Source organism: Malania oleifera, chromosome 1 (genome assembly GCF_029873635.1).
Source record: "Malania oleifera isolate guangnan ecotype guangnan chromosome 1, ASM2987363v1, whole genome shotgun sequence".
NCBI classification, from domain to species: domain Eukaryota; kingdom Viridiplantae; phylum Streptophyta; class Magnoliopsida; order Santalales; family Ximeniaceae; genus Malania; species Malania oleifera.
The window spans coordinates 141,477,242-141,487,613 of record NC_080417.1 but is presented as its reverse complement, the minus strand read 5'-3'; positions in this window follow the sequence as shown (position 1 = coordinate 141,487,613).

Sequence of the window (10,372 nt, the reverse complement as noted above, 5' to 3'; positions counted from 1 at the left end):
AACAATAAAGTATATCACAATCCAAGGCAACAAAACACCATAATGAAAAGGACTACTTGTATTATTCAAATCCAAGAGAATAACCATACAAACGTTAACACAAATAATCATATGTTCATTCTAAATTTCTGGAGAATACAATTATAGCAATATCTCTCTCCCCCTTTTCCCCATTACATTGTCACTCCCTAACACTTGGGTTAAATGAATCTATGTTGCAATTTTGATTTGCATTTTTGCAGTGTATGCAAAATGTTCTAGTGCAATATTTTAAAATATAGATGCAAATGAACTCAGGTAATTGTGGTGGTGGAGACATGATAAGAGATGAAAGAGGATTATTTAAAGCAGCTTTTTTCTCATTACTGGGTTATGGAACCAATAATATGGCTGAATTGAAAGCGATTATTATAGGGATTAATCTGTGCAAAGATCTTGAATTTGATCAAGTGTAGATTGCCTTTGACTCTGCTTTGTTGGTTCAGTGATTAATTCTGGGAAGTGTTCGACTTGAAACTTATGAGAATTGTGAAGAGAGCTTGTCTTAGCATTGAGAGACATACATTACAAAGTAGAACATGTTTACAGGAAGGTGAATCAAAGTGCGAATTTCTTTACCAAGTAGGGTGAATCTAATATATCTTGATCATATAGTTGCCAAGATGAGCTTCTACAGTAAGTCAGTGGAATGATTCGATTGGATTTGTTGGGATTTCCTTCTTTGCGCCCGTGCTGCTTTGTGCTGGTGTTTGTGAAGGTTGGAGTGGTTGGTTTATTCCTTAAGATCGTCCGAAGTTTTGTTTGTTTTCCACTTATAGTTGTTTAATTCTTATTTATTTGTTTCGTTGTTCGTAATTGGTTTATTGGTTTTGAATTAGCTGGTTAAGTCAGTTTTAGATTCTTGGGGTTTGATTTTGTTTTCCCTAAGTCTTAATGTTGGAACCACGGTTTTCCTTTACCATAAGTGAGGAGTTTTCTAATAAAGATAGGAGGTGCTGTCATCTTTTTCAAAAAAAAAGAAAAAAAAAAAAGAAAAAAAAAAAAAAAAGAGATGCAAATGAACCAAGGATGGATTAGAATGAAAGCTTTATAGGACGTTTATAAGAAGAACAATGTTTTATAGATCAAAATGTTGGATAACTAAGAAACAACACATTTAAAAAATAAAAGTGCCCAAAATACGTATAATAAGGTGGATGAGTGATATAAAATTAAAAAATAAATTGAGGAATGATCAAATTTGCAAAAAGCTAGGTATAACATGGTAGAAGATAAGATAAGGGAATGACAACTTGGTTTAGACATTTGAAATATAGGCTAATTAGTGCACCAGTGAAGAAGAGTGAGTTAGTCATTGTAAATGATACTAAAAGGGGAAATGATAGAATTAAAATAACTTAGAATGAGTTATTGAGTAAGCATTTAATAGCTTTTCATTTGGGCAAAAAAAAAAATAAAAAAATAAAAAATTGCCTTCAATTGCATGAATCGACAGAAAGAATGAGTCATATAACCAATCCTACATAATGGGACTTAAGGTTTGTTATTGGTTTTTTTGTTGTGCAAGCAAAGGAATTTACTCATGAGTAGTTTTGGATTTTGGCTTGATAAAAGTTTGTTTATATTCGTTCACTGTATAAATGATCAATTCTAAAACCTAATTTTTTGGCTTGTTTAATAAATGAGCTTAATGTAAATATGAATGGACTTTACTTATTTTAGCTCATGAGCAATTTGGTTACAAATTGGTTGTGCTTATTTACTAGGCTTGGATTAGACTTTTTTTTAGGCTCATTTGATAAGGTTAAATTAGACTCGATAGACTATAGTGTGCTTAAAAATATGATTTAGACATGGGATTGTTTAACTCAAATTTCATAACCTACATTTTGTGATAGAGCTACTGTTGAAAACCAATAGGCTAGCTTGGCATTGATAAAAAAAAGGAAAAAACCCTAAGCTAGTGTTAGTTAAGAGTGATTTTTTTTTTTTTTTAAACTTTTTGCCTAACAAAACTTTAACTATATGCTCGACACAAAGGAATGGAATGGAATCAAATTAATAACTGTCATGTTTTTCATTCAAATTTTCATTCCATTCATTTCTTATTCCCATTCCATCTGCAAACCAAACATGATGTAAGAGTCTCTCACTTTTCACAACAAATGGTTTCAAAAGAATCAGATCATCATGAGCATTTCGATGACTTTGCTTAGTAAAGGTGTGGTAGTTCTATCGCGATGTCTTGGGTGGAGTTCTAGGAGGCAAGGGAATAAAATGTGTTATTTTTGAAAATTTTAAATTTGGAGTCGCCACTAACCTATTTTCCTTGGTATAGTTAGAACACTTTATTACTACTCGTCTAATTGGTCACTATACTATACCTAGGTCAAGGAACTAGTAGTCTCGGTCTGCGTATTCTAGGATTAAGATCGGGAGTTCGGTTATGCGAGGGGAAGGTATTTGCACCCCCTACACTCCTGTTCTATGAACGATACCTAATTAATTAAGAATTATCCTCAAATTGAATTTAATGACCTTTTAATTTAGTCCTTTTAAAATAAATAAAAAAATAAATGATTAAATGTACAAAATTAATAGGATATAGGAAAAACTAGGTGTGACTTAGAAATGTCTAATACGATCTCCAAAATAGGGAATCTTGTTAGAAAACCCCCTCTCATAGTCGATACATGTGTGGTCTAAATATACCCCATTACCCTTTTTAAAATCATTTGGACACACCCCCCTAAAAAAATCAAGAAAATATCTTTTTAAAAATTTTTTCCAGATTTTTCAAAATTTTGTATAAACTTTCTAGAGTACTTTTGACATTTTTTCAAAATTTATAGGTTTTTCAAAGAGGTTGCTTCATTTATTTATTTATTTTTTTTTGAGTTGAATCGACTCAAAATATATTTTTGGAATTTTCTCTATTTTTTCTATTTTTTTGGGGTAATTTTCTACCATTTTTCTTAATTTTAAAATTAATTAAATAAATAAAATAAATGAGAAATATAGCAAATCGGTCTGGATCGAGTCAACCGGTTTGGGGGAAAGTGTGAGGCAACCAGGGGGGGCACGTGTCAGTGTGTGTGTATAAAATTTTTTGGATGACGTCACTCGAGACACGTGTCACACACTGTATGACATCCTTTTTTATTATTTTTAGAAAGTGGGGGTGATGTCAGCACATGTCACTCGCCGGGTGGATTGTACTGATGGAAATGTATCATTGACGTAGCAGGGTCAGGACTATCCGAAGAAAACACAGATCAGATAGTCCTGGTTGAGCCATGTCGCTTCTTGAACACTCAAATCAGATTGTGCCACGTGTCATCAATTGGTGGTGACACATGGCCACTAAACCCTACATATAAAATTCCTTTTTTTTTTTTTTTTTTCTTTTTTTCCATTTTTCGCTTCTCTCTTCTCTCCGAACACTCTTTTCTTATTATCCTCTCTCTCTCTCTCTCTCTCTCTCTCTCTCTCTCTCCGCTTTCCCTCTCTTTCTCTATGGTTTCTTTGCATGCAAGAAGCTTCAGCCTCTTCCTTCTCTCTCCTTAACCTCCAACCTACACCCATAGAGGCTCCTACACTTCTATTGAGCTCACGGATCTAGATCTGTGACCTCTTATGGCTCCCTCTATGTTATCTTTCTCTCCCTTTCTCTCCCTCTAGTCTCCTTTTGAGACTCCTACCCGTTCCCCATCTCTCTTTTCCCTCAACTCAGCTATATATATTTTCAAATCTCACCCATTTTCCCTCGGTGCTTTGTAGGTTGGCGATGTGCGAAGGGATGGGGGTTTCATAATCCATTGAATATGATTCTTGGAACTTTGAGATGAGTTTTCTTGTTTTTTGTTCTCCTATCTTTTGTTTACTTTTGGATTGGTGTTATGATTTTGTGTTGGATTGATATTCTGGGTTTTGAGTTTGGGTTCGTATTATGAGTCGTATACAACTAGGAGTTCGGGTCTGTGTTCTGAGTTGAGTGGGGGTTCAAAACGAGTTAACTTGCCTAAACCCAGTGAGTGGGGTTTGGGTTGACTTACGTGAGTCAACCTAGTGGGTTGAGTTGGTTTGGATCTGGGCAATGTTGTTGGCCTAATAATACTTAATCTCATTATGATAATGTCAAATCAAGACATCTAATTGTGCGATTGTGTTACAGGTATTAAGATCTTAAAGCACAATGAAAGATGTAAAATGGAAAGCCATGAAGCATACACGACAATTATATATGGCTGATGAAGTAAAACTTGTATGAAGATCAAACTTAAAGATATAAAGACTTGAATTTTTGATTATGTAACTGCAATTTGGAATTCATGTAAGTACACCTCATTTGAATTTTTGTTACGAAACTCTTAGGTGACTTAGTTGGACCTTAGGTAATTAAAATATTTGGAAAATATTTTTACAAGGTCAAAAAGTTATTTCAAAAGGTTAAAATCATTTTTGAAATGAAAAATATAAAAGAACTTATATTTTAGGAAGTTCAAGCGCCTGAGGCAAGTGCTCAGTTGATCAGAGAATACTGTCTGAACACTGGTTTGGTTCTGAGGAGTTCGGGCGATCAAACCTTAGGATTCAGTTGAACAAATGGCTCAGTTCGGGCGACCGAACATCAAAGTTTAGTCGACTGAATGGCTACTGCCACTTTGATAATTCCTGATTTAATTGGTTCAGGTGACCGAACATTCAGTTTAGTTGACTAAAGTGCTAGCGATAAGTTTTGCAATGGCATAAAAATCTTTGAGATTTCCAAATTATTAAGTCATTAAATGCGCACAACGACTATAATTTAAAAATGATATAAATAGCTAACCCTAAACATGTCTTAGATAACTAATTACACCTATTATGTAATATCAATTGAGATTAGAGCCATTCTTGCTGAAAGCTTTTCTGTGTTCATATTTTCAAGTTTATTGCTTTTCAAAAACTAAGAAACCTTAGAAAAACTCTTTAAGCTTCGTTGTAATCTTATTCTGAGAGTGTATTAGAGTTTACTTGTGTACGTATCTACTCTTTTTAGAGAGTTAATCTTGTACAAATCAGTTCTTGATTACTTCTTGTATGTTGACGACTCTGGGATTGAGTTATTGACAAGTGAAAGGGTATTTTCTCTTGAGAGGCTTCTCTGCCTGTAGAAGGATAGAGACATCTTCGTCTATTGAAGGAGATATGCGACTCTGCCCAGTGAAGGAGAGAGACATCTCTACCTATTGAAGGAGAGAGACAACTCCGCCTAAATAAAGGAGAAAGACATCTTCGCTTAGTGAAGAAGAGAGACAACTACGCCTATTGAAGGGGGGATTGTAAAGGCTTCTCCACCTACTGAAAGAGAGGTTTTCTCCACCTATTGAAGGAGTACATAGTGGAATCCTCAAGTGGGTTGCTTGAGGTAGGACGTAGGCAAGGATTGTCGAATCTTGTAAAAACATGGGTTTTATTCTCTCTTCCCTAATCTCTTTAAATTAAGCACATTTATATTTGTTCATATTTGTTGTAAATATTGATTGCATTTACGTAATTAGATTATGTGCTTAAATTTTGCTTATAATTATTAAGTATTTGCATACATTTTTTAAACATCAATTCACCCCCCTCTAGGGATTACACTTCTACTAACAAATGGGCCTAAGACTTGGTTTAAGTTTGGGCTGGGGGCTTGGTTTAAGTTTGGGCCGGGGGCTTGTTTTCAGTTCGGGCTGCGGGTTTGTTTTGGTTTGTATGTTTGTTCTTGGGGTTTGTTTCCAGGGCATGAGCTTTAGGAAATTTGGGCCTTTTGTTTTATTTTAAAATGTAGGCTTGGTGTTTTTAAAAAAAGAAATAGGTTGGGTTTTATTTTTTAAAAGAAAGGTGGGCCGCGGTCTAGTCTTTAGTTTGGGCTTGGGCTATTTATTTTTCCTTTTAAAAAGGTTGGGCTGAAGTTTTTTTTTTAAAAATAGTGGGCCTGGGGGATATTTAAATTGGGTTTGGGCTTTTTTTGAAACTAGGCTTAAGGGTATGGTTTTAAAAACAAAGAGTGGGCTTTGGGTTTGCTTTTAAAAGGAAGGGGGGGGGGGGGGGGTGGGGGCGTGGGCTTTTATTAAATAGTGGGCCTTGGTTATTTTAAAATATGGGTTTCAAGACTGGTTATATGCTTTAGGCGTGATGTTAGTTGGCCTTGGTTTCAGTTTATGTTCGGGCTTGGGGGCTGGTTCATTGTTTGGGGGGATGTCTGGGTTTCAAAGCTAGTTTCAGTTTGGGCTTGATTTCATTTTGTGTTTGGGCTTGGGGCCTAGTTCACTATTAGGCTTGGGTCCTGGTTCACTATTTGGGTTGTCATTTTTGGGAGTTGGCCCACTGTTAGGCTGTGGGTTTATATGGCTCAATGGACCTAAGTCCAAATGGACATGGGTCTTGGGGAGCCAATGATTCGAACCAACCTGCGAGTTTAGGGTAGGCAAGTTGGTTCATTATAGTGACTAGGATCGGGTCATTGGGTATTCCAGGGGATTAAGTCCTACACATGATATACTTTTGCATGATTTCAAAATAGAGGTAACTTAGTAGATTTTTGAAAAATTAGCTACGGTCTTCAACTCCACCAATCTTTGAGTCCTTTTCTCTTCGGTCTGGGTTTGTCCTTCTGGGTGGATACTAGGGATTTTGAATGTTTTTTCTTGTTTTATTGTGTGTTAGCTTTGCTTTCTAAACAACTCCCCTTCGTTGGTATGTGGGAGTCTGCCTATGTCTGAGCTTTTTTCAAAATTCACACACAATTTGTGTGAGAATTCACCTGCCACTCTTGCTAACTTTCAAATTTCTCTCATTTCTATTGATTTTTCTTTCTCTGAGTGTTCGTGTCCTTTCTTTCTTGGCAAGGCTCTTTGTTTATTGGGTTGGGGTCTTAAGCCAATTTAGGCAATGATCTTAACTTCCATTCCAACATTTTCCTTGCATATATCACCCATGCACGTGTGCCTATCCTATAGCAATAAATCCCTCAATTCTTGTGATTTGGGCAGATTCTCCTTCTAATGGAGTCTCTTGCTGAATATATGGGGGGATACATCCCTATCTTCAAAATCTCTCCTATTAATTGCATGATTTACTTCAAATTTGATATGCCTTTTATATGTTTGATCTACCTTCTATCTTTGGGTGCAGGTATCCGCGAAGATGCTGAAGGATATTCCAGTGCGCAGGGGCTTCACTCAGCCTCTCTGAATTTTTGTTCAATGTAGGGTTTTCCCAGAATGTAACTCTATGTATTTGGATTTTCCACTATGTATATTGTATTTGTATTCCCTTGTACGGTGTATTCCTTGTGTATGTGTTCCTTGTATATGTACTCTAGTGTGTTGATGCACAAACACGAGAGATTTGATTTTTTTCATTAATTGCCTTGTGGGACCTATGTGCAAAAAGGGGATGATCTTAATTATAGGAAACAAAAGGACTTAATAACAAGGACTTAATTTTAAAACAAAAAGGACTCAATTTTGTAACAAAAAATGACTCAATTAATTTGAACACAAAAGGCTCAATTTTAAAAATGACTTAATTTTTAAACAAAAAGGGCTTAATTTCAAAGTAAAAAATGGATTCAATTTTAAAACATAGGGACTTAAAGGACTCAGTTTCAAATCACAAGGACTCAATAAAGAGGACTTAATTTTAACACAAAATGACTCAATTTTATGGCCTTAATTTTAACACAAAATGTTGACCTTATAGGTCACGTCCAATTTTGATAATGACAAATACCTGTTATATTTAATGAGTATTTGAGGTTATGTGCAGGAACTCAAATTGGCAGTTCTTAATGCACAAAGAAAAAGTAAAGTTGAAGACTCAATTTTTATTGTATTTCATTTTTATTCAAAGGGTATGTAATAGTAATTAGGTTCTATGGTTTATAATAATCACACACACATCACATGCATGATCTAATAAGTCCAAACAAAAAATAACTGAAGCAGGATCTAGAAATGACCTTAGGACACTCACTCACTCACTTGTACGTGTTAGTCAGTTGAATAAGGTGTTTGTTGGTTGAAATAGGACCGAAATGCACTAAAAGTGCACACTTGGTCGATCGGCACTTCATGTACATTTTGCCCTCGGTTGACCAACCAAGGACTGGGTCAATTGGTTGACCACAGCCCGGTCGACCGAACTAATGCAGTTCATTTGACCTTCGTCGACCGAACACCCTAGGAGTCAACTTTATTGACTTCCTGGTTGACTAAGAATATTTTGAATATCACCAACCTGGTCGATCGAGTTCTCACGTGTGGGAACCCAATGGTCTAGTTGATCGACTGGATCAGTTCAAAATGGTCTCAGTCGACTGAACCTCGCAAAACTGGAAAATCGCCTTTGGACATATGAGTCCGGTCGACCGAACTCATAGTTTATTTCAAGCCTGGTCGACCGAACCCTAAGAACTACGATCAATTGGACTTGTCCTAGCCGACCGATGCTCTCAGGTTGGTCCGAATTTTTTACCGTGGTTAACTTTGTTAAGTGGGGTTAGATTAATTAAATAATATTAAAACTTTTCTAATAGTTCCACTTGTGTCCTTAACGGTTATAATTCAGGGGAAGTCTATAAATACCTCTTCATTTGGAATGATTAGTAAGATGATTAACAAACCTGATTAAAAATTCTCTTTTAATTTCAAAATCCATACTACTCATTTCTAAGCTCTATACACTCACACTTATATTCTCTTATTGCCAAAATCCTTCATAAGTTTGATTTGAGTGTTGCTTACTCTAAAGGTTTGCTCTCCTTTGGTTTGTGATTGATTGATACGATTTTTCTTGAGAGCCAAACCTAAGTATTCTTAGGGGACTTTGGTAATAGGTATCTCCTAAAAAGACTTCCATTGAACTTCTGAGTATTGCATATTCATTGCAATATCTTGTGAAGTTCTTATTTGTTTTTGGATTGCAAAATCTTTTCAATATCTTATGTGACTTATCTTGACATACCTTTAAAAATATATTTGTTTATGTGATAAAAATCTTTGTTGCAATATTCATTAATTTATATCATTTTCTGAATACAAAGATTAAACTCCTTTTGCAAACCAAACATATATATTACTTGAGCTTTACACATTTGAGAAAACCTGCTGGTTGAAATATATGATATTTGATTGATATCTTTGTTTGAGCATTTTGATTGAATACATCTTGTGATACAAAGAGTATATTGATTGTACTCTCACGCACCGAATACATCGATAGCAAATATTTATTTGAGAGCATATATTAAACCACATTGAGCTTACATATTATATCATATTGGTGGTATATGTGATTGCGCGTAACTGGGTACATGTCTGCTTTACACGAAAGCATAATCACTGTACCAGTATTCATTGTTGTAAAATCTGAGTGTTCCAGGCGTGGCCTGAGGAGGTGGTAATCCATCCTAGTAAGGATTGGTTGTAAAGGTTGAGGTTAGCCTTGTGATAATTGACTTGGTTTGTTTTGGTGCCGTTCCACCCATTTAAGTGAGCAATTATAGTGGTAATCCTTCTGCTTGTTAACCAAGGCAGGAATGTAGGCAATTGGCTGATTCTCGATAACATTTCTGCGTGTCACTCTTCCTTTACTGCTTTCTGGTGCTTGTGTTGTTAATTAGAATGCTTTATTTAATTGCTGGTACATATTATAATTGAATTACATTACTTGCACTAGATTGACCATAGGGTTGTGAATATACTGTTGTTAGGAAATTTACCTAGGGCTTAAATTTTAAAAGTACCAATTCATCCCCCCTCTTGGGATCACAGTAAAGCTAACACAAAAGGAATCATGAATGTGAAAGGACCTAATAAGATTTTTTCAAAAAGGACCTTTAAATTTTTGGAATATAAAATTGACCCCTCTTTATGTAAATTAGCACGTTGTTACGAAGGGTTCCCACAGGCTCTCCACAATACAAGAGAATAAACAATGGAGGGCCTAAACACTAAGAAGAAAAGAGAGTCCCAGTTAAAATTGGGGTGTCTACAACTGCCCCTCTTTATAGGTTTTGTTATTTTAATGTAATAGTAGGAATCATCCTTTTTTATCTTTAGCAATAAGTTTATAAAGATAAAAGATACCTATTTTACGTCGGCCCACAAAAGTTGTTTAGGATTTGAGATTGACTAGGTATCGCTTGCTTCTGCTGCATGATAATCAAGGATGAGAAAGGATAACTAGTGCAATATTGGAATGTTAGCGGTTAGTAAAATTTTGGAGTGTTAGTGGTTAGTACAATCTTGGAGTGTTAGTGGTTAGTAAAATTTTGGAGTGTTAGTGGTTAGTGCAAATTTTGAGTGTTATTGGTTACTCATGCCTCTGAGGTGGCCAAGAT